The sequence below is a fragment of the Vulpes lagopus genome, chromosome 16 (assembly GCF_018345385.1).
Source record: "Vulpes lagopus strain Blue_001 chromosome 16, ASM1834538v1, whole genome shotgun sequence".
In the NCBI taxonomy this organism is placed as follows: Eukaryota; Metazoa; Chordata; class Mammalia; order Carnivora; family Canidae; genus Vulpes; species Vulpes lagopus.
This window is the reverse complement of record NC_054839.1, coordinates 44,735,547-44,760,266: the sequence shown is the minus strand read 5'-3', so window position 1 is coordinate 44,760,266 and position 24,720 is coordinate 44,735,547. Positions and strand designations below refer to the sequence as shown.

Below are 24,720 nucleotides of genomic sequence, written 5' to 3'. Positions count from 1 at the left end.
TTTGGTCTCTATTTTATTTATTTCTTCTGATTTTTCTTTGTGTTTTCCTTTCTCTACTAATTTTTTTCTTTTTCTAGGTCTTTGTGGTGCAATGTTTTATGTGACTTTTTTCTTTTTTTTTTTTTTAAGATTTTATTCATTCATTCACAAGACACACACACACACACACACACACACACAGAGGCAGAGACATAGGCAGAGGAAGAGAAGCAGCCTCCCTGCAGGGAGCCGGATGTGGGACTTGATCCTTGGACTCTGGGATCATGCCCTGAGTGGAAAGCAGACCTCAAACACTGAACCACTCAGGCGTCCCTGAACTTTTTTCTTAATACAAACACTTATAGCATAAATTTCATTCTAACATCTGCTTTTGCTGCATCCCATGGATTTTGAAATATTGTGGGGGTTTTTTCTTTTGTTTTGAGATATATTTTGATTTGCTATTTGATTTGTTTGGCCCATTGCTTGTACAGTATATAGCATGTTGTTTAATATTTACATATTACTTAATATTTGCACTGTATATTTTCCAGCTTTGTTTTATTGTTGATCTTTAGTTTTGTACCATGGTGGTTGGAGAATATACTTGGTACAATTTCAGCCTTCTTAAATTTGTAGTATTTATGTCTCTTTTTATGTGATTTAACCAGGAGATTCTTCTGTGTGTACTTGAGAAAATGTGTATTCTATTTTTCTTGGATGGAATGTTTTATATTTATCTTTTAGAACCATGTTTCTGGAGGTGTCTGACTGGCTCAGTTGGAAGAGCATGTGACTCTTGATCTTGAGGTCATGAGTTTGAGCCCCACTTTGGGTATAGAGATTACTAAAAAATAAATTTTAAAAAATTATATAAAAAGGAACCATGTATTCTGAAGTATGCTTCAAGTAAAAGATGTTCTTGTTGAAAAAATAATAACTTTAACTGAGGCTTGTTTATAATAAAGCATATCTGAGGGGAGGTAGGTAAGGGGATGAGTGAAATAGGTGAAGGGAATTAAGACTACACTTAACATGATGAGCACTGAGTAATGTATAGAATTGCTGAATCACTATATTGTACACCTGAAACTGAAATAATACTATATGGTAATATACTGGAATTAACAAAAATCTCTGTGAAAAGATAAAGACATAGGTATAAATGACTAGAAATGAGAAATGACTTTAGGAAAATTTTCTCATGGGGATCTTTGTATCACACACAGGAGCAGTGATTTAAATTTTGGAGCTTTGGTTTAACCTTTTACCTAAATTGTAGTATCAAAATTCATTTGATACATTTAATAGGAAAATAATTATAGACACTAGGTATAAAGTAAGTGTGTGTGTATTTTCTACATGACTAACAATCACTGTGCCCCAGATTATTTTTCACCAGTTCCTCATATTGCAATGTAATATGCACCTATTTTCAATATAATGTTGTATGAGTTTTGATAAATTTATGTATCTTTGTAAGATTAGCACAGTCAAAAAGTAGAAATTTCCATCTTTCAAAAGCTCCCGTGGACACATTTGCAAGTAACTCGCAGTCTTGGATCCAGTCAAATGTTGACTTATTTCTGTATGTATAAATTAATTTTGACTGTTTTAAATTTTTACCTATATGGAATACTACTATTTATACATGAAAAGTACAGACTTCCTGCTTTTTATTAATATAATATATGTTCATTTTGAGTAAACTCAAATAGTATAAAGCAAGAAAAAATAATATTTCAAATGTCATTGCAAACCATACCACCAGTTTTATCCATGTTATATAAGGACATGATAATGATTTATTTCCTGATAAATCTAGATAATTGTTTTAATGTTTACTTTCTTCCCTGAATTAGTGCATGGTTACAGTGTTTGACTATTTCTATCCAACTTGAAGAAAACTTTTGTCTTAGGTACTGAATCAGAGTGTCTTTCCTAGAAATTTTTAGAAGTTGCTCCATATCTTCTGGCATTGATTGTTGCTTGGGTTATATCTGAGATTGATCTAGATTTAATTTTATTCTCTTAGATAATTTACCTTTTGTAAATAGTTTACCTTTTGTACCTGGATGTCACAAATCTTCCTTTAACTTATTTGTTTTTTTTTATTGAGGTGTAATTGACATGCAATATTATATTAGTTTCAGGTATACAATTTAATGATTCAATATTTGCATATGCTTATGAATTGATTATCACAATAAGTCTAGTTTCCCCATATAAAGTTACATAATATGTAGTACAATATTATTGACTGGTAGATATAGTCACCAACCTGTACATTATATCTCCACCATTTATTAGTTTCATGACTGGAAGTTTGTACTTTTTTATTATCTTCTCACATTTCACTTACCTTCAACCTCCCTTCCCTCTGGCATCCACCAGTATGCATCTATGAGTTGGTTTGTTTTGTTTTTTGAAATTCCACATGTAAGTGAATTCATATTGTATATATCTTTCTCTGTGACTTATTTGACTTAACATAATACATTCAAGATCCATCCATGGTTTTGCAGAAGGCAACGTTCCCTTCTTTTTATGGCTGAGTAGTATTCCACTGAGTAAGTATATGTACCACATTTTCTTCTTCTTCTTCTTCTTTTTTTTTTTTGTTGTTGTTGTTGTACCACATCTTCTTTATCCTTTTGTAGGAGTGCTGACGACACTGACTCCATCTTCTCCATCTTTAGCCCGCTATGTTTTAGGCCCACTGAAAGTTAATAAATGCCCTGACCAGAACACGAGAAGATTTGTTCTGATCCTCCCTAAACTGGCACACAGAAGGCACCACTTAATAACTAGTAGAGATGACTGACACACAGAAGATGCCCCTTTAGATACTAGTAGAGATGACTGGAATTCACATTAAGTAACTAGTAGAGATCCTCTGTCACAAAGATGGTGCCACTTTAGATAATTATCCTTCGGCTTCACCACAATGTCCCTTGCCTCTTTAAAAGCTGTGGATTCAGGTCCAGACTGGATGGAGAATAGCACCTAGATCATCCATCCATCCACTCCCTTTGTCAGTAAGTTACCCTGAATAAAACTCTATGTAAGTGGTATGGATAGCTTTGTTTTTCAATCTCAAAGTGCCTTCTCAGTTCAGAGGTTACATTGCTGACCCTCCTCCGTCTTCTAACACCATTCATCCACTGATAGACAATTTTGTTCTTTCCATATCTTGGCTACTATAAATAAAGCAACAAGAAACATAGGGGTAAGTATATCTGTTCAAATTACTGCTTTCACTTCTAGAGATAAATACCCAGAAGTAGAATTATTAGATCGTATGGTAGTTCTACTTTAAGTTTTCTGGGGGAACTCCATACTGCTTTCCATAGTGGCTGTACCAGTTTACATTCCCACCAAAAGTGCATGAAGGTTCCCTTTTCTCCACACCCTCACCGATACATATTATATCTTGTCTTTCTGATAGTAACCATTCTGACATACATGACATGATATAGTATGATTTTGATTTCCATTTCCCCAATGATCAGTGATGTGGAGAATTATTTCATGTACCTATTAGCCATCTGTATGTCTTCTTTGAAAAAGTGTCTATTTAGATCCACTGCCTGGTTTTTAATTAGTTTAGTTTTTTTATTATTGAATGTGGGAGAGTTCATTATACATTTTGGGTATTAGTCATTTATTGAATTTATGATTTGTAATTATCTGACCCCATTCAGTAGGTTGCATTTTTGTTTTGTTGTTTTCTTTGCTTGTGCAGAAGCTTTTTAGTTTGATTGAGTCCCATGTGTTTATTTTTGCTTTTCTTGCCCCACATTTAGAATCAAATTTAAGGGCTTCTGGGTGGCTCAGTCAGTTTAGCATCTATCTTCAGCTCAGGTCATGATTTCAAGGTCCTGGAATTAAGCCCCACATTGAGCTTCCTGTTCAGTGGGGAGTCTGCATCTCCTTCTCCCTCTGCCCTCCCCATCCCACTTGCGTTCTCCTGCTCTCTCTCTCAAATAAATATATAAAATCTAAAAAAAAAAAAGAATCAAATCCAAAAATTATTGCCAAAACTGATATTAAGGAACTTATAGCCTATGTTTTCTTCTAGCAGTTTTATAGTTTCTGGTCTTATATTCAAGTCTTTAATCCATTTGGGTTAATTTTTGTGTACCGTATAAGATGTTAGTCCAACTTCATTCTTTTGCATATGGCTGTCCAGTTTTCCAACACTATTTGTTGAAGAGGCTGTCCTCTCCCTGTTGTATATTCTTGCCTCCTTTGTTGTAAATTAGTTGGTCGTATATGCATGGGTTGATTTCTGAGCTCTTTTTTGTTCCATTGATCTATGTGGCTGTTTTTATACCAATATCGTGCTATTTTGATTACTATAGCTTTGTAATATAGTTTGAAATTCCAGAAGCATGATATTCCCCCTCTCTTTTTTTTCCCCTCTTATTTTTTGTTTTTGATGTCACATTTTACATCTCTTTATTTTTTATGTTCATTAATAAATTGTTGTAGTTATAGTTGTTTTTACTACTTCTGTCTTTTAACCTTTATGTTAGCTTATAAGTGATCATTAGTCCACTATCCTAACTATATATTTACTTTTACCAGTAAGATTTTTACTTTCATATGTTTTTATGTTGCCAGTTAGTGCCGTCTCTTTTCAAGAAAGTCCTTTCAACATTTATCTTAAGGGTGATTTAGTGGTGGTGAACTTTAATTTTTACTTCTCTGGAAAACTCTATCTCTCCTTCAATTCTGAATGAAACCTTGCTGGGTAGAGTATTCTTAGTTGGAAGTTTGTTGCTTTCAACGCTTTGAATATATAATGTGATTGTCTTCTAAATAGCAAATTTCTGCTTAAAAATCTGCTTATATTTTTATGGTGGTTTCCTTGTATATAATAAGTTGTTTTTCTCTTGCTGCTTTTAAGACTCTCTCTTTATGTTCAACTTTTGACCTTTTAATTATAATGTATCTTAATGTATATCTCTTTGGGTTCATCTTTTTGGAACTCTCTGGACTTCCTGGATCAGGATGTCTTTTTCCTTCTTCCCCAGGTTAAGCAAGTTTTCAACCATTATTTATTCAAATAAATTTTCTGTTTCTTTATCTCCCTCTTCTCCTTTTGGAAACCCTATAATCCAAATGTTGTTCCACTTGACATTGTCCTAGAGATCCCTTAAACTATTTTTAAAATCTTTTTAAAATTATTTTTTAAAAAATTCGTTTTACTTTTTGTTGTTCTGTTTGAGTGAATTCCACTAACCTATCTTCCAGGTCATTGATCCTTTCCTTTGCTTCATCTAGTTTCCTGTTGAACCCTTCTAACATATTTTTTATTTCAGTTATTGTTTTCTTCAGCTTTGTGACTTGATACTTACCTATATTTTTTATCTGTTTGTTGAAGCTCTCCCTGGGTTCATCTGTTCTTCTCCTGAGATGAGTGAGTATTTTTATGACCATTACTTTGAACTCTTTATCAGGTCAATTATTTATCTCCATTTCACTAAGGTTTTTTCCCTGGAGTTTTATCTTGTTCTTTCATTTGGAACATATTTTACTTGGCTTTCTCTGTTTATTTTTATGCATTAGGTGAAACAGCTATCTCTCCCAGTCTTTAAGGAATGGTCACAGGAAGACAGAGGGATGTTTCAGTCTGCTGTCTGTGCAGTACCTTGGGGATTATAGCCTGCCAAGAACTGTGTCTCAAATTGTTTCAGTCCCATGGGGCCCAGAAATACAAGTTTCTCTGGCCATCAGAACTGGGCATTCAATGAGTATCCATTCTGTGGACTAAATGGACCCACCAGCCTTGGTGGGACCACAGGAGAATGCCAGGCCAGGGTTTGCCTGCCAACTGGATTTAACAGGGAAGGGCCATGGGGGAACACATGGCCTGGGTTCTCCCACCTGCCAGACTTAGCAGGGTGGGGCCCCAGGAAGCCCTAGGTTGGGGCATGCAGTGCTATGAAGGTAGAGGGAGCCTGTAAGAAATGGTGCCTACCAGTGCCTCCATCCCTGGAGAGAGTTCCAACAGACTCCTACTCCTCCAGAAGATGTTTTAAGGTTAGCCAGTAATCTCCTTCACATGTGGTTGAGGTACTTTGCAACTTGCTACTTTTGTGCTAGGTCCTAGGATAAGTAGGTCTGTGCTCAAGCCCCTTAAGAATGAAGTATCAGTTTTTCATAGCTCTTGATGTCCCCTGGATATAAGTTCCATGGGTTTTCAAACCCAGACATTTTGAGGGCTCATCTTTCTGTGTATTTCCCATGATTTGAAGTACCTGATATGGTGCTTGAACCCTTCACTCCTCAGGAATATGCTCTACATTTGTGAGATCCCTCCCATTTATAGGTGTGGCACTGGTGGGTAGAGTTTTTGGCAAGACCATGTCTCTGCCTCTCCTACCCATCTTGATGTGGCCTTTTTATTTTTTGTTGTGGAGGAGCTGCTCATCTACTTTATAGGTCTTTTTCAGAGAGAATTGCCCTGAATGTAGCTGTAAATTTGATGTATCCGTAGAAGGAAGTGACTCCAGGGTCTTCCTCTGCTGCCATCTTGAATTGCTTCCACCTTTTTTATCTTTATAGTTCAATAGTTAGCCATAATTTACATACTTGTTTTTATCAGGATTCTGGGGAGATATTGTATATTCTTAATCTGTCTAGTCATTTCTTCTTCCTATATTTCAGATCCATTTTCCTTATAATCATTATTTGAAAGATATTATCTTTATGTTGAATCATTTTTTGCCTGCTTTAATTTTCACCTCCTCATTGGTCATTTCTTTATTCTTGACTTTCTTTTTCCTACCCATTATGGTTCTGTTAAATCTTTTCTTATTTATCCACATCTATTCTACTCATCACTTTTTTTTAACTTAGGCAATATATTTGTAATGAAACTGTTTATTTCTGTATTTGTTTCCTTAAGCCCTTGTTGTTTCCATATGTGTCCATATGTTTTCGTCTAATTTGGAGTTTTTAATTATACAATTTTGAGCTCTTTTTATATTATGTCATTTTTTTGGTGTTTCTCCACTTTATGTATTGCTGCTTTTATTTCTTAGATGATACTTTTTCCTGTGCAGAGTTCGTTGTCTCTCTTCTGCATTTGTTGTTTTTCTTTCATTCTTGGTTCATTCTTTCATTCACGTGTGTTTATAGTATGTTTGCAAAAGTTAATTTTCATTTATCTCTCTGATACAGGCATATTTATGCAAACATTTTATTTGTTCTAATGAAATGTGGGAGATGTTCCTTTGATACTTACATTATTTGGGACCAATCTGCCTTTCCTTACTCCACTCACCACTTTTTTCTGTTCCTTTTCTTGAGACCTGGAATTTCTGGAGTCTATAAAGAGAGCTGGGATGAGGCTGGGTTTATCTGAGACTTTGATCTTTCTTCTAAGACTCAATTACTTTTCTGTTAGCAGAACCCACTCTGTGCAGACAGGAGAATAATCTTAGTTGGAAGGGAGCTTAGTCCTCAATTCTCTAGCTTTTACCAACAGAACATTTCCCCTAAGTAGACCACCTTTATCCACTACTTTTGGAAATGAGCTGGAAGGAGTTTTGCTTGGTGTTTGGGCCACAGAAATAGACATGCATGTAGACAAGTCACTCTTTCCTTTTGGGAACCAAGGTACTTACAAGAAGCATGAGCACTGGTCTGCTCTTAGATCCTGTTAACTTTTACAAGGGTGAGACTTCACAGGAGGAAGTCTTCAGATTTCCAACTCTGGTTGTTATTGCATGGGCTAGTGAATCTAAATCAATATCCTAGAATTAGGAAGCCTGCTCACTACCTTGCAACTCTTGCTACATCCTCCTATGCCATTTTATCACTAGCAGGGATAACTTTTTGTTTCCATAGACTGATTCTTCTGCCTTATTTTTTGACACATTCAGAATCTGATTAAGAAATAGAAAGGTGTAGGATACCCGGGTGGCTCAGCGGTTGAGTATCTGCCTTTGGCTCAGGGCGTGATCTCGGTCCAGGGATCAAGTTCCACATCAGGCCCCCTGTGAGGAGCCTGCTTTTCCCTCTGGCTGTGTCTCTGCCTCTCTCTCTGTGTCACTCATGAATAAATAAATAAAATCTTTTAAAAAAAGAAAAAGAAAAGTATTAATCATTGGTCCCTTTATAACCTTCCTCATCTCTTTCTCTGATAGTACAATGTCCTTGAGAATAGGAAGCCCTAGATACCCCTCTTATCTCTGCTATAGTTCACAAAGTGGTATGTCAGAGCTTCTAAGCATGAAATCTTGCCCCTTGACCTTTCTCATTATTAACCATTTTTCCTCCAAATTCAGAAAATTGGAAGATATTAATGAGTATGTTTTTCACTTATTTTTTTCAGTCTGTTTTGGCAAGGATGGGAGCAGTGGAAGGAACTGAGCGCAATGCAAACCCAGAACCTTCTGTTCCTTGTTTTGGTGACTATATTTTATGATTTAAGGCATAAAGTTGTAACTCCCCTTTTTGACTGCTACTGGTATATTTTTATTGGATCTTATTACATTCTGTGCATTTTATAGACTAGTGGATTCAAAGAATTCTAAAAATTCTTGCAACATTTCCCAGATGTTACAAAAGACACAGAAGTTTTAAGTACACAGTTATTCATAAAAGTAGTCTGGATATAATTTCCTAAGTCTTGTGAATCTTATCATATCATGAACTTCAGTAAAAGAATTGTGCTACAGAAATAGAGGTAGCATTTTGTGTTCTAAATCATCCAAGGAAGACAATCTTGGTTTTTCCTTATTTTACTTCCCTAATTGTTTCAGGGAAGTATAGGAGCTAATCTCAAAAAGACCTCTCCTAACTGTACCTTAGTATTTTTAGATGTTGAAATAAGCTGATGATCAAAGATTATGTTGAATAATTGCAAGTAGTAGCTAGAGAATAAGTAATACTCTAATTAGACTCTCATGGAAGGCTTAATCTGTGCCAGACTCACCTAGGCATCCTCTTCCCCAAAAGGTAAGTATTTGATGTTAATTATGATTTATTTCTACCTAACTGTAGGGGTTCTAATAACAATAGAGCAATGTTAAGCAAATAAGACACAGGAAGGGTAGCATAACAAATAAATGAAGGTCCCTATCACCTTTGCTTAACCTCCTAAATTTGTAGCTATGTTTTTGGGTACCAGTTTTCTCATTGATGTTGGGAAATATAAAGTGTCCCTGAGCTTCTAAGAAAGCTGTGCTTCCTGTTAATTTTCTAAGGTAATTTAGAACAAGAAGCATGTGAAGGCACTACAAGGTTCTAAAAATTTCAGCATATAATATAGAATATTTAACAGGAAACAAATCACCAACAATTCAATGGTATATTTCCAGAATATGAGAGGATAAATAAAGTGATGACAATATGGGTAATTTGATCACCATGATCACTAAGCAAGCTAGTTAACAATCAAGCCATCACAAAAGACTGCAAAGGGGAAAAAAATGCTTTTTGTGTTCAACTTTTGCTATCTGAAGTGTGAATGTGTCCCGTTGGGTGAATAAATGGTTGAATATTAATCATCCTTGCCTGCCTGGCAAAGCTTCCTGGCTTTCTTGGCTGTGACTGGTACACTAGTTAGCTTGTTTTCTAGACTGGCAGCTGCCCATCCCCTGGAGAAGCACTCATGCATCTCTTTCCCTGCCTAAGGGAAAGCTTTACTTTTCTAAGTTTCATCTCTTACACTTAAATCAGTGTAAGCAAAGCATGCTCAGTGGTGCCTTGTGTTTCCATCTCATTCATCAGGCTTCAGCCTGACATGTTGGGCTGCCTTAGTACAGTTTATTATTACCATTCTTGGCCTGTGTTGCCCTAAGCAAAGTCTAGCCAAAAGCTTAATAACACTTCCAGCTATCTTCTCTGTATCTTATTGTTTATTTTTACATATTGGTTATGTTTATCACTCAGAAATGTTTTATTCCATGACTGATAACAGAAATTAATATAGATTTTTATGATCATTTTTATATATGATAATATAAAGGTTACAAACAAAATCTTTCTTGCATTGTGTTCTGAAAAGCAAAATATATTTTTAGAAAGTAAGGATATTCATTTGAGTTCTCTAAAAGATAAGAAAATTCTTGTTTTCCCAATTGTATTTTAGGAACTAAGGAAAAAATAAGAGTGTTTCTTGATTTGATAATGTTCTAAATGAAGTAGGATTTAAAAGATTTATCTGAATCATCACCTTTATCATCTGGTCTTATTTTAGCTTCTGTTTTGCACTGCAGATTTTTTTTTGTAAGGAAATAAGTTGAAATGAATTAAGTCAATGTAAAAAAACTATATTTCATTTAATACCAAAAGACATCCTTTAGAATTTTCTAAATTTAAGCAGTATTACTGAAATTAAATTTATTTTACCAAAATGAGATAACTCCTTGGGAGTACTTTCAAAATCTAGATACCTAATAGCAACAATTAAAAATTGTAAACTTAAAAGAGTAATGATTTATTTTTTGTCAGAAATAGTCAAGATAATAAATTCAAGCTTTACTTTTATGCCCCAGTCAAGAAGAACAGCAAAAGTAAGATTATAAAGGATATATCCAAAGTGAAAACAGTACTCCTGTAACCACAGAAGTATATGACTTTTTCAATTAGTATCCAAGAAAAGGGAAAAATTTATGAAATGTTTAAGAATAGTGTGGTAGAGAAAAAGGAATTCTCATGCACTGTTGGCGGATGTATAAATTAGTTTAGCAACTATGGAAAACAGTATGAAGGTTTCCCAAGAACTTGAAAATGGGACTACCTTACGATTCAACAATCCCAGTTCTGGGTGTATATCCCAGAAGGAAATGAAATTTGATGAGATATCTTCATTCCCATGTTCACTGTAGCATTATTCATAATAACCAAGACATGGAAACAACCTAAATGTCTGTTGGAGGATGAATGGATAAAAAAAAATGTGATATGTATATATACATATGTGTGTGTATATATATGTGTATATATATATATATAGGTATAATATGCATGCATTTATGATAGAGTATTTCTTAGCTACAAAAATTTAGGAAATCCTGCTATTTGTGATAACATGGATAACATAGTCAGTTGCTAAGTAAAATAAGTCAGACACAGAAAGATAAAAACTACCTGGTATCACTTATATGTGGAATCTTAAAAGCCAAGGTTATAGAAATAGAGAGTAGGTTGGTGATTGCCAGGGTCTGGCGTATGGGGGAAATAGGGAGATGTTGATAAAATGATGCAAATGTTCATTTTTATGTTATAAGATGAATAAGCGCTTGGGATTCAAGTAACTATAGTTAATAATACTGTGTTGTATACTTGAAAGTTGCTAAGAGAGTAGACCTTAAATGTTCTCACCACACACACACAGGATAACTCTGTGAAGTGATGAATGTGTTAACTAACTTTATTGTGGTAATCATTTTGCAATATATATATATGTATCAAATTATCACATTGTATATGTTAAACCTACACAAGATTATATGTCAATTATATCTCGATAAAGCTGAAGTTAAAAAAAGTCGATATTTTGAAAAATGAACCCAGAGAAAATCAAACTGATATTAAAGAATGGCTACAGTGGTCCAAGGGAAAAAAAATAAGAATAATGTGAATATTTTTCTCATTGTTATCGACATCATGTTTCCCATCAACAGAAAATACTTATGTAATACTTATTGTTTTTTTATTTTTTAAGATTTTATTTATTTATTCATGATAGAGAAAGAGAGAGAGAGAGAGAGAGGCAGAAGCAGGCTCTATACCAGGATCCTGACGCAGGACTCAATCCAGGGACTCCAGGATCACACCACGGGCCAAAGGCAGGTGCTAAACCACTGAGCCACCCAGGAATCCCCAATACCTATTGTTTTAATGAAATTAAAACATTATCTCTAGGGGTGCCTGGGTGGCTTAGTAAATTAATCCTCTAATTCTTGATTTTGGCTTAGGTCATGATCTCAGAGTTGTGGGATTGAGCCCCACTCAGGGCAGAATCTGTCCCTCTCCCTCTGTTCCCACCCCTCCTACTCCCTCTTTCAAATAAATAAATGAATAAAAATTTTTAAAAAACCTCATTAACTCCGTATTTAATCCCCTATGAATATAGACGTATGTAGGCACATGCATGCATGCGAACACATATATTTGGTTGCAGAAAAAATAAATTATATGTGGAAGATGTTATTCAGTTAAATTCAAGCCAAAGAATTTAGTTAGATAACCTTGAATGGTTTTCTAAAATTTCTTCATTACAATGAAATCTGGGTTTCACTTCATGTACTCTCTACTTCATTAATTTACCCAACTGAGTTGAAAAGTTTTTCCTGATTTTTATGTCTTTGAGGATGTACTATGACTCTGTTGATTCTGGAGCAGGCTAATCATAGAATTAACAGCAAATGTAAATGCTGACATTTTCAGATCCAAAGTCTGTAGTTTCCAGCCTACTGTGGTCTATGGAATTAGAGCTTCTTCGTTTTCCAGAGTGTTAGGTCAAATTATTTTTCAAAGGACATAAACTCTGATTAATACAAATACCTTTTCGGGATCCCTGGGTGGCGCAGCGGTTTGGCGCCTGCCTTTGGCCCAGGGCGCGATCCTGGAGACGCAGGATCGAGTCCCACGTCGGGCTCCCGGTGCATGGAGCCTGCTTCTCCCTCTGCCTGTGTCTCTGCCTCTCTCTCTCTCTCTTTCTCTCTGTGTGACTATCATAAATAAATTTAAAAAAAAATTTAAAAAAATACAAATACCTTTTCTTCTGATATCTAACAACTGGATATCTTTATTTTAACGAATAATAGGGTACTGTATCAGTTTCCTGTTGATACTATAACAAATTACCACAAACTCAGTAGTCTAAAACAATGCAAAAAAAATTTTTATGGTTCTGAGAGTCAGAAGTTCAAAATGGGTTCACTGGCTAAAACTAATGTGTCCATAGGGCAGTGTTTCTTCTGAAGGTTCTACTAATTTTATAGCAGACAAATCTGGGCAGATACAATATTGATCATAAGTAATGAGATGTATTGTCATTTATTTATTTATTTTTTCGAATATGATGTTCTGAGAAAGTAATTACTTTATTTTTGTGGTATTCTTGCCAAAAAAGAGTGTCCTTAATATAATCATGAGAAAACATAAGAGAAACCAAAATTAAGGGATATTTTTAAGGGAGAAAATAACTGATTAATGTTTTTCAATCATGTTAAGGTCATGAAAGACCAAGACTAAGGAGCTGTGACAAGTTCAAGGACATTAAGAAGGCATGACAACTAGAAGCAACGTAGGATCCTGGTCCAGACAAAAAAACAATAGAGAGAAAACAAAAGAGATGCAAATAATGTCTGTAGTTTGATGGTATTCTATCAATATTAATTATTCACACAATTATTCAAAAATATATTAAATGTTAACATTAAGGCAGACTGTGTGATGTGAGAACTCTACTATTTTTGCAACTTTTCCATAAGCCAAAATTATTTCAAAATTTAGAAAAGTTTTTTTAAATACCTTCTTGAACGCTATCAAAATACCAAAGAAGCCTGCAGTTAACCCACTGCCCCTGATCTCATTATCCATGATTATTAAATGGATGAGGTTGTTGTCTTTTCTGATGATTTTCCTGTCAAAATATTCTACATACTGCCACTCTGTGACTTGGTATAAGGTCAACATGTTGGGAGCTATTGCATTTCTCCGCTATACTTGCCCCACCATTAAATTAACTCATACAGTCCAAAACTGGGCTCCCTGCTGGATGGGGAGTCAGCTTCTCCCTCTCCCTCTGCTCCTCCCCCCTGCTTGTGCTTTCTCTCATTCTCTCTCCCAAATCATTCTCTCTCCCAAATAAATTAATAAAATATTTAGAGGTACCTGGGTGGTTCAGTGGTTGAGCATCTGCCTTTGGCTCAGGCCATGATCCCAGGGTCCTTAATATAAGTGTATATAATATAATATAATATAATATAATATAATATAATATAATATAAAAGATGGAGTCCCACATTGGGCTCCCTTCAGGGAGCCTGCTTCTCCCTCTGCCCATGTCTCTACCTCCCTCTCTGAGTCTCTCATGAGTAAATAAATTAAAAATCTTAAAAAAAATAAAATCTTTCAATAAAAAACTCATTAGAATATAACTTTTTTTTTTAGAATATAACTTTTAATCCACCTTTAAGCTGACAATATTAGGTCTGTAAAGGAGAATGTAAGTTAAGTTTTTAAAGGAGAATGTAAGTTAATTCTCACAGCAGTCTTAAAAAAAAATCTGAGTTTTTCTTGGTCTTTAGTTCTTTCCCACAGAATGAAGTTAGTAATTCTCTCAGTTAATTACCAAAGTTCTGTGAAGAGCAAATAGTCATCTGCAGGGAACGTGAGGTAAGAGTATTAACACTGAATAGTGATGAATAACCACACACCTCTGATTGAGTGCCTTGAAATTTGATGTCACATTTTAAAATTTTTGTAAAGCTTTTCTTTATTTATCTGACACACACACACAGAGAGAGAGAGAGAGAGAGCACAAACAGGGGAAGCGGTAGGCAGAGGAAGAAGCAGACTTCCCGCTGAGAAGGGAGCCCTGTGTGGCTCCATCCCAGGACCCTGGGATCATGATCTGAGCCAAAAGAAGGCAGACATGTAACCGACTGAGCCACCTAGGTACCCCAAAATTTATTGTCACTTGAGGGAAATCTGTGTGCTTCTATGTCTCTTAACACTCCTAAAAATGAGAAGGTGGTTTGGGGAGATAGATTTATATTCAGAAGCTTTTAAATATGTCCTCAAGAAGCAGGGCAGGGCTGGAGCACAGTACTCTACAAGGAGCCCTGAGGAGATTGTTTGAGCAATAGCCTAGGTGTCATATCTTCTTTTAATTTCCTCATCATCTTTCCCCTCTTATGGTGCTACTTTACTTTGCAATGTGTTCCAGTAATTTGAATCCCTCTTTAATAGATTGCAAACCCTTTTTGGAAGAGAATTTTCTTTATTCACTTTTATAACTTATTTAATGAATAGCACACTGCTCTGCATATAGTAAGTGTTTAGTAAATATTGGTTGAACTCAAATAAGGAAATATAGCTCTTAAATTTTAACATTTCCCTTAAAAAGTCATTTTTTAAAAATCTGAAAGAGGTGTGTGTGTGTGTGTGTGTGTGTGTATCTGAAGAAGATCAAGCCAGGAAGAGAAAACACTATATACAGAGGCTGTGTGAGGAGACTATGACATTTGTTATTCTAGGCAGTATCATTTAGGGCAGTGGTTCTCTCAACCAGGGCTGATTTTGCTCACCCAAGGAGCCACTTGGCAACGTCTGGGGACATTTCTAATTGTCATGAGTTGTGGATTATGGATTGCTGCTGCTGGCATATAGTAGGTAGAGACCAGGGATGCTGCTAAATGCTCTGGAATGTACAAGACAAATAATTATCTGGCTCAAAATAACAACAGTGCCAAGGCTGAGAAATTGGTATAGACAACACCAAGGTGGGGTCAGTATAAAAAAATCGAGATTTTATTAGGACGTCGCCCTTTTCCAAATAAATGTAAAATTATGTTATTATGTGCTTGCTTTTTTAAGTATGTATTTTTCTCACTTGCACTCCTAACCACAAAATAGTATTATTGTGAAAATGAAAATCTTTGCCTTTAGAGTAGAAGCAGGACTTAGAATAGCTTTCTTCTAAGGACTTTATTATTCTGGCATTCTGAAATTTTTTTCCTCTCTGTGATCTTACCAGAAAGATAGCTAAGCAGACTTCTATTATAGCCTTATACCTAGGTAGGATGAACAGTTCCTGCCTTTTAGGAAGGCAAATTTAATTCTACATCTTTTCCTCCTTTACTTTTTTTTGTTGGGGTTGAGGGAGGGAGATAGTGTATGTACTTCAAGATTGTGGGATAAAACTCAATGTGATAAAAGTAAAGTTTGAAAAAGTGACTGCCAAAACTCAGTGACAAAGATGAAAATATGAATAATGTCCACTTCAGCAGTGTGGCCACATTTAACTTGAGTTAGGGATTTCAGTTAATCTGTGTGATATATTATTTTAATTTATAGAGCATTCACTGAAATGGGTTTTAAAAGTAACTACAGCATTTGAAATCATGATATGAGATATTTGGTGATCATCTGAGCCTAAAGGTCATGACTGAATAAGGCTGAGGAATCCTGGCTTGGAACCTGGAATCCCTGAGTTAGTCTAGTAATTTTCTTGGTTTGCCTTAGACTCTGGATCTAGGATAATCCAGGACAGAGTCAAATTTCTTGAGCTGTGTGCTAATGCAAATTTTGAGATGAGATACTCCTCAGGCAGTCAACCAACCAATAATCAGCTCAGGGTCATCCTTGTACCATGGATGGAACAAATTGTCAGTATTTAAGGCATAAAACTCATTCTGATGAAATGCTCAGGCCACTTGACATGACTCTTACAATAGTCTACTGTGCTTGTTGACATATCGCATCCTCCATCCTCCGAGTTCTGATTCGAACCTGTAATAATGTGTTTACAGTAGTCTCTTCAATGATATGAACAATTTGCCTATGAGCTGAAATATGCAGTATGATAACCATTATTATACATCTCCCCATCCTGCAAGCCCAATTCATAGTTACTAATGCAAACACCTCCTCACCTACTTTTTGTTTTCAGGTCCTGAATTTTTGTCTATTTTTTCTGTGGTGAACAAGACGTTTCATAGCTCAGCAAAGTCTTAGAACTTTTTTTTTTAATAAACAGGCTATAAAAGGCAGCTGCATCTAGCTATAAGATATCAAGCAAGTGGCCCAGGACTTGTTATTTTTCTTCCCAGTTTCTGTAGCTAAGGCAAGGGCTTTTTCTTGGCCTCTACTCAGTGATATGCAAAAACCTGAAGCTTTTAAAGAGGGAGAGGAAACAGAGAAGGTAAGCTTTTGTTTTACAAAGAAATCCCAGCAAGTTACCTAGGGATACATTATTAATCAGCTCCACTTGTTGACAGTGCAGGGATCACTTTGTTGATGTTCATCATGTCTGTTGGTAAAAAAAAAAAAAAAAAAAAGAGGAGGGAGGAGATTGAATAACATCAGTACTCTTACAATCGTTCTCTGTTTCTGCTTTATATTTGGAAATTTAGTACAGTGCATGGCTGTTTCTGCAATTGTGGTGTAATAAACATCTGTGGAGGATGGTTTAACATGTTTGTCTCTGCAGAGCCCCATAGCAAATAACATGTACGTCATCACGCTCAAATAACTCTTAGGGATGGCCTATAACTACTGAGCACATATCAGGGAATGAGGTATAATTTATATCCTGATATAGAAAGAAAAAAAGTGAAAGAAATCTGACCGACTAAAAGTTTCTCATTAACTTTTGAGAGCTCGAATAGTTCTTCTTTCCTGGTTTCATCAGGAAAGTCTATGTTTAGCATGTACTTTGGGTCTATAAACACTCTATTCTGCCAATGATACAAAAAAATCCACACTGTGCCATCTAATTTCCCATATCTTGTCCCTTGTAGAATTTCTAAAACATGGATACAGATGCCTTGAATACAGATGTACTCTTTATTAGCAAGTGGCTTCGTTCTTTTAAGTTGCCTCCATGAAGATTCTATGATCTGGGACTGAACTGGCTACATAATTGGCCAAGTGCAGTGGCAAATGACAATGAGAAGCCTCTTGTTTAAAAATTATGAAGAGGGGCATCTGGGTGGCTCAGTTGGTTACCACTGCACTCTTGATTTCCACTCAGGTTATGATCTTGGCATCTTCGGATTGAGTGCCATATTAGGCCCTATGTCAGCTGGAAGTCTGCTTGAGATTCCCTCTCTTTCTCTCCCTCTGCCCTCCCCCCTCACACCAAATAATAAATAAGTAAATCTTTAAAAATAAATAAAAATAAAAATTATGAAAAATTTTGAGATGGAAACAGCAGGGCATTAAAACAAGCCTGGGATGGATGGAATCCTCTGTGAGGACTCAAATTGCACAACCACAAAGCCCAAAACTGGCATACCTAATAAGACCCATGCCCATGAAGGTTATTTGGAGATGATACCCATTAGATAGACATTCTACACAAGGAAAGCCCTGTGCATATCAGTTTTTTATTATAAAGTCCTTCACATTACTGTATAATGCTTCTAATGGTATTGAAAAGCCCAACCTATGCCATTTTTTATAATTTTGGTCTAGTGGAAGTCCATTGAAGTACACATATTTAGAGTGCAAAACTTGGCAATTCTCAACATATGCATCCTCGGTAATAAATGTTTCTATCATCCTCAAAAGCTTCTTTGTGCCTTTTTGTAATCCATCCTTTCTTCTCTTCACCCTGCCGGATGGCAACCACTGATATGCTTTCTGTCTCTGTAGATTAGTTTGAATTTTCTGCAAACATAGAATATGTACATTTGCCTAGCCTTTTTCCCTCAGCATAATGATTTTGAAGTTCATTTGTATTGCTACATGTATAAATACCTCATTCCTTTTATTGCTGATGAATATTCCTTTCAGTAAACTATTTACCCATCACATGTTAATAGATATTTGTGTTTTCTCTGGTGTTTGGCTCTTATGTGTAGAGCTACTATCCTTGTGTCAAATATGTTTTCTTTTATTTCCTAGGGTGAATACCTGGGATAGGAATAGTTGAGTTACACAGTAGTTAAATGTTTAAATTTTTAAGATAATGCCAAACTATTTCCTGAAGTGGTTGTTCCATTTTATATTCCTACCAGCAATGTGTGAAGGTGATGTAAGAAATGTTAGAATTTGGAGCCAAGAGCCAAGAAAAAATTCTTGAGACGTCTTTGGGGCAAAATGGTGGTTTTATTAAAGCATAGGACCAGTGGGCAGAAAGAGCTGCACTGGAGTTGTGACAGGTGATTGATTATATACTGTCAAGTTGGGAGGGGGTTAGGACAGCACAAGCCTCCAAGATATTTTGGAAACAAGGTTTCCAGAACCTTAAGGGGACTAGCTATCATTAGGAAAAGGTCATTTATTACTGTTTAGTAAACTCTCAGTCATGAAACCCTTTACATGTATATCATTGGGCCATATGCCTAGAGGATGATTGCTAACATGTATCTTAACAAGTAGAGACAAAATAAGTTCCCAAAGGAATTTTTATATTGTTAAAGTAGATTCACAGGACCCTGGGGGTCAGGCTAAAATTGCCTTTTGCCCTCAGCAAAGTGTCAACATCAAGACAGTTGAGCTTGCAGAGGAAGGTCACTCTACCTGTTTCAAGGACTTGTCAAAGGGCTGTAGGCAATAAGGAGATTTAATCTTTTTTTTTTTTCTTTTGCCTTTGTTCCCATATTAAAGGTTCTAGTAGTTCACATACTCAAAACACTTGATATGCTCAGAGAAGATCAATTTATTTAATATTTAATTCTCCTCTAATATTACCTTAAATTTACTTGTAGAGAATTTCTCAGAGAATTCTGATTTTTATTTCCGAAATTTTATTATGAAAAGTTTCAGGCAGAAAAGTTGAAAAAAATGTACAGTGAACACTCATATAAATATATATGCCTAAATCTAATAATTATTATTTTCATATGTTTGCTTTATTACATATGTATATATTATCTCTCCATCTATCCAGTAACCACTCAATTTTAAAGGATAAAAAAAATGTTTAAGTACAACACAGATGTCAGGCACAGATTGTCAACCAATAAAAATTATGTTTTCTTCTAAGATTTTTTGCTTACAGCTTATATTTCCTTGTTAGATTAAAAAATCAAATCTAGAATAGAATTTGGAGATCATGTGCTTCTCAACATCCTCATTTTCTTCTTCATTACACAAATGAATCTATGGCCAAATCAAATGATTGGTGCAAGGTAATTAGAAGGTTAATCGTGCCTCAGAATTCATGATTTCTAGATCAACATTCTGTGCAAAATCCACATTTTCTCACAATATTTTGTGAGATTCATATTTCAATGAATTTAATGAAATTTAATGAATTATGAATTTAATGAATTACAGTGAATTTGACTGAATGAGTTTAATGAAATAGGAGATTCATATTTTAAATGAATGTGTTCCTATTTGTGAATTTTAAAAATTATTTTGCAGCCATTTATGAAGATACAGTTCTGTATTATTAAGTATATACAAAAGCCTGTGTTTTTAAAGTTCAGAGGAATATTAGTATCCTCTATGTTTTTTCCAATCCTAGTGCCCATTTAAAATTTGATTTTGAAGTGAGTGGGTTAAGTACTTTGAAATAATGTTTAAGAAAATTAAGTTATTTTTTCCTAATTTTCTTTATTTGGAGTGAGACATTAAATATATAAATGACCCATATTTTTTGCTACTTTTTTGTCTCCATTTACAAATCTTTGGGACATTTATCTTCATGCCAGCAACTCCATCAGGGGATTTTTCAGATGAAGGAAGAGGAAATGGAATTTAGAGAAATCCAATTTTATTTGTTAATAAGAAGGAGGTTGAAAGTAATGGTTAAAATTGGATTTTTAAGCTATCAGTGGATGTAATTTATTCCATCATGCCGGGTCTCCATTTGCCTTCTCTTTATTGCAGGTAATTGAGAATTAGTCACGTTTGTTATTTTTAGCACTCCCCTATTTTGTCTGGAAATGGAAATGAAATCACAAAAACAGGTAAAAAAAAAAAAAGCTATCAAAAATATCTTTAAAATCACCACTCCTCATTCAGTGAGCCAGGAAATATTAGGAGACTTGGAAAAAGGATTATTCCAAGGTAAAAACTAGGTGGGTTTTGAGTTGATTATTCATTTAAATAATCAAGATTGAGTCAAATCACTGAGAAGATCTCCTTGCCATGCATTCTAAAATGTGCTGGTACTAAGAAGAGAGCAGGAAACACTTATTCATTCATTTTACTACTGTTTGATTTTGATAAAGTGAATTTTTGAAAGTTTGGAATAGGACTTTTAACTTCATTTTTTCTCTTTAACCTTGAAAGTATACCCATTTAACAAACTGTTGTGTTTTTTTTTTAGAAAAAATATTCCATATTCCAGATGCATATAAAGCTTGATGGTCAGTAGACAGTTTAAGATTAAAAATAAAAAGAGTGATTTATATTTCTAGATACCCTCAAAATAGAAAGTAGAGCTTCCAGTGCTATTTCTTTGTAAGGATTTAAATTCACGTACAGGCTGTTAATTTGAAGGGCATTTGAAGTTTGAATTATAATGCATCAGTCATCCTTGAAAACTCAGGCAATTAATATACACAAATACAAAATTCCCTAAACAATATTTTTGTCCACACTTCATTTATATATGCTTATAGGAATTACTCATGCTAAACTGCAATTTATCAAATCCCTGGTAACAAAACAAATCACTCTGTCATTTTATACTTAAAATGTCAATACTAACTTTTTTCAATATACAGGTATGGCGTTTGATTGCAAATACTTAGTTATGCCTGAATTCTCATCTTAACAGTGAGGAGGAAAAATGTTTTATTTTAAGAATCACTGTGCCAGTTAAGTTTTTATTAACATAATAAGTTATTTCCTTCTTTTCTCAATGATCTTCTGACATCTTGACAAATTTAACACATCTACCAAGTGGAAATTATTCATATATCACCCTAGAGATCACTATCACCACTTTTAAATACATCTATTCACAATAAGGACAAACCCTTATGCTTTGTTATAGGTCTTGTTTGCTTTTGAACCATGTGGCAGTCCTCTATTTCGGAAAATAGAAAAAACTTCTCAATGAGTAACTTTAAAGAACAATGTGTATTACAAGTATTCACGGGCATTTACAAATGATTTGGCAATGTATTTGGAGTAACTAAATGCCAATATTTTATTCATTCTACTTTTGGGTTTTTATTTTAAAACCAACAGATTGTGTTTTTTAATCTAATTTTTCCTTTGGTCATATTTATGCAGGTCCATCAGAGTGCACAGAAATGCTTAAGAATTTTAATGGAAAGTAGGAAACATGGAAAATAGCCTGATTATATTACTGGTTTTAAAAATACACATTTAAAAATAAATTTTAAAAAATAAAAATACACATTTAATAATTGACAATGAAACTTAAAAAACTTAATGTTGATAATTAATTTGATAAAGAAATTACTGGGGGTTAATAAATGCCTAGGAGTGAAATTTGGAGAAGGTAAGTGGTATATGCCATAAATAAATTATAATGGGGCAAAGAACTGGAGATCTTTAATTTGGAGAGATTTTTTAAGATATCTTTGAAGATAACAACAGAAAGTCATCTTCTTTACCTTATACCATGACCTTTATGCCTACCTCATTCTTAGTTTCAGCTTTTTCTAGCCCCTAACATGGGACTCACTCATATTCCCAAATCAGGATAGAAAGAGTGGGCAGGGGTGCGTGGGTGGCTTTGTTGGAAGAGCATGTGACTCTTGATCTTGAGGTTGAGAATTCAAAGCCTATGTTGGGCATAGAGATTACTTTAAAATAAAACTTAAAAAATAAAATAAAATCTTTAAAAAAGATACAGAATGGGTATATTTAGAGTCCTGTGGTTTTCAAGAATAGGAGCTGATTGTGGTATCTTTCTACAAAATAAAAGGTGGGTTCCCACGCATGAATATTAGATTCATTTTTATAGAAAAAGTTTTCAAGCTCAAGTTCAGTATTCATGTTCTGACAGATACTAGTTTGCCTCTGAAGAAAATCAGACAGCATATTTGAAATCAGTATGTTCTTCAAAATTGCAAGACAATCATGAACTTCTGGATTTGAGCATTTCCTTAACATCTCTCCCCTTGACTCCAGGACGTATAAACATTTCAGTTATTTCTTTGACTTCAACCACATCTTTCTTTTCAATCTTACAGTCTTCTGAACTTTTGTTGGGTATTTGATTACCAATTTTTTCTATTTTGGAATTTTGAATTCCTTTCCACAGAAACTTGAACTTGTCCATTTGATTGGAACTTTGCACTTTTAATTTAGAAATCATAGGACTCGTTTCTGCCTGAAGAATCACCAAGGTCATAAAAGTGTCATATTTCTAGGATGTATGTAAGATTATGGCAACTGCTGACATGCTAATAAGCAGAACCTGTGGCCTCTTATGGTTTATTTTTACTTTGTTCCTTTCCATGATTCTAGGGAGAAACACCATGCCTTGCACTTCAGCTTGCTCCTAAGGAGTGCTTAATTTTACACAGCCTGAAGGTTATTTCTTTTCCCAGAATGTGAGAAATATTTTTGTCCTTTAAGCCTGAGAATCACTATGTCTGGGAGTCCTGCCCAACAACCTGATCTAACAGTCTCTCAAGCTCTTTCTATCCTTTCATCCTTATTGCTATCACTGCCTAGTGTTTTATTACTCATTATTTCTTAATTTGTTTATTTGCCTTCTTCCTCTGTTGGAACACAAGATCCATGACCTGAGGGGCCAGATCTCTCTTGTTCACTAACGCAAAAGAACAGCGCCTGGCATAGAGAAGACTCTCAGGAAATGTTGGTTGAATGGCAGATTGGATATTAACAAAAGAAGGTCTCTCTAAAATTATGGATGCTAGACATCTCTAAATATAAAACAATAACAATTAAAATGGTATCTTTTTTTGTCTAACTGAAAACATGGACTATATAGACTAAATCATTTTAGAAATAATGTTAAATATTGGGTACATGAGTGGCTCAGTTGAGTGTCTGCCTTCGGCTCAGGTTCTGAAACCAGGGTCCTAGGATTGAGCCCCATATCAGGCTCCCTGCTCAGCAGAGAGGTTACTTCTCCATTTGTCCCTCCCTCTACTTATGCTCTTTCATGCTCTCTCTCTCTCTCTCTCTCAAATAAATAAATAAATAAATAAATTTTTAAAAGAATGCTAAATATTAGAAATACCAGTTCTAATAATGTTCTAGGCGTAGTTAATTTGTTCACAAATATTAATAATTGATAATTGTGTAATTGATTTTTAATTTTTATTTCTGAACATCACTCATATGCTTACTGACTGGCGAAAATGAAACATTTCTTTGTGCTTTTAATGGTGCTTTAATTTAAAGATACATACATTCTTTGATGACCTTGGAGATAACTTTTTCAATTAACGTGGGTAGTTGTATCTGAAGGTTTGATTTCTCTTTTTCTGCTGCTGCTACTAGAATATGCCCTTGACTTTGCTCTTTTCTGAACTGATACTTTTGTTCCTGTCCAGAAACCAAAAATAGCTTGTGAACATTACATCATACATAATTTTTCCACCAAAACATTTGAGGATAACTTAGATTCATTTACTAGAGTTTTTTTTCCCAAATCTTGTAATACCCTGAAGTTCTGTAGTAACTAACCTTACACTGAATGCCAGAGGACATGCATTAAGCTCTTATTTAAAATCTATTTATGATGTATTTTAAATATTCAGTAGAGACTTCTTAAACATGCAGCCTTAGTTTATTGAAAATGGATTTCCTAAAACCAGGAGATTGGATATTAATATCAGGCATTTATGTAAAGACAGATTTTGCTAATCTATTATACAAAAGACTGATGGTGATGATCATGTATTGTTTACCAGCCCAGTTATATTTTCTATGTCAGTAATTGCTATAGCCCACCCATTTCATTTTTATACTTTGTTTTCATTTTTAACTTATGTTTGATTCATGTTTCTGATTGAATGAAGATTGTTCATTAATACAGAAACTTCAAGCATTTCTGCTTTGCCATTTCAATATAATATATTTATATAAACTGTTTAAAAAGTTCTGAAATTAGAACCAGTGGGATTTGCCACTCTA

At 34.7% G+C, this 24,720-nt stretch overlaps 1 pseudogene; it reads right to left on the bottom strand.

Annotated features, from left to right (window-relative positions):
• The window catches only part of LOC121476907, a 31,963-nt pseudogene extending 14,770 nt beyond the window's left edge, over nucleotides 1-17,193 (bottom strand).
• Between the last annotated feature and the right edge of the window lie 7,527 nt (nucleotides 17,194-24,720).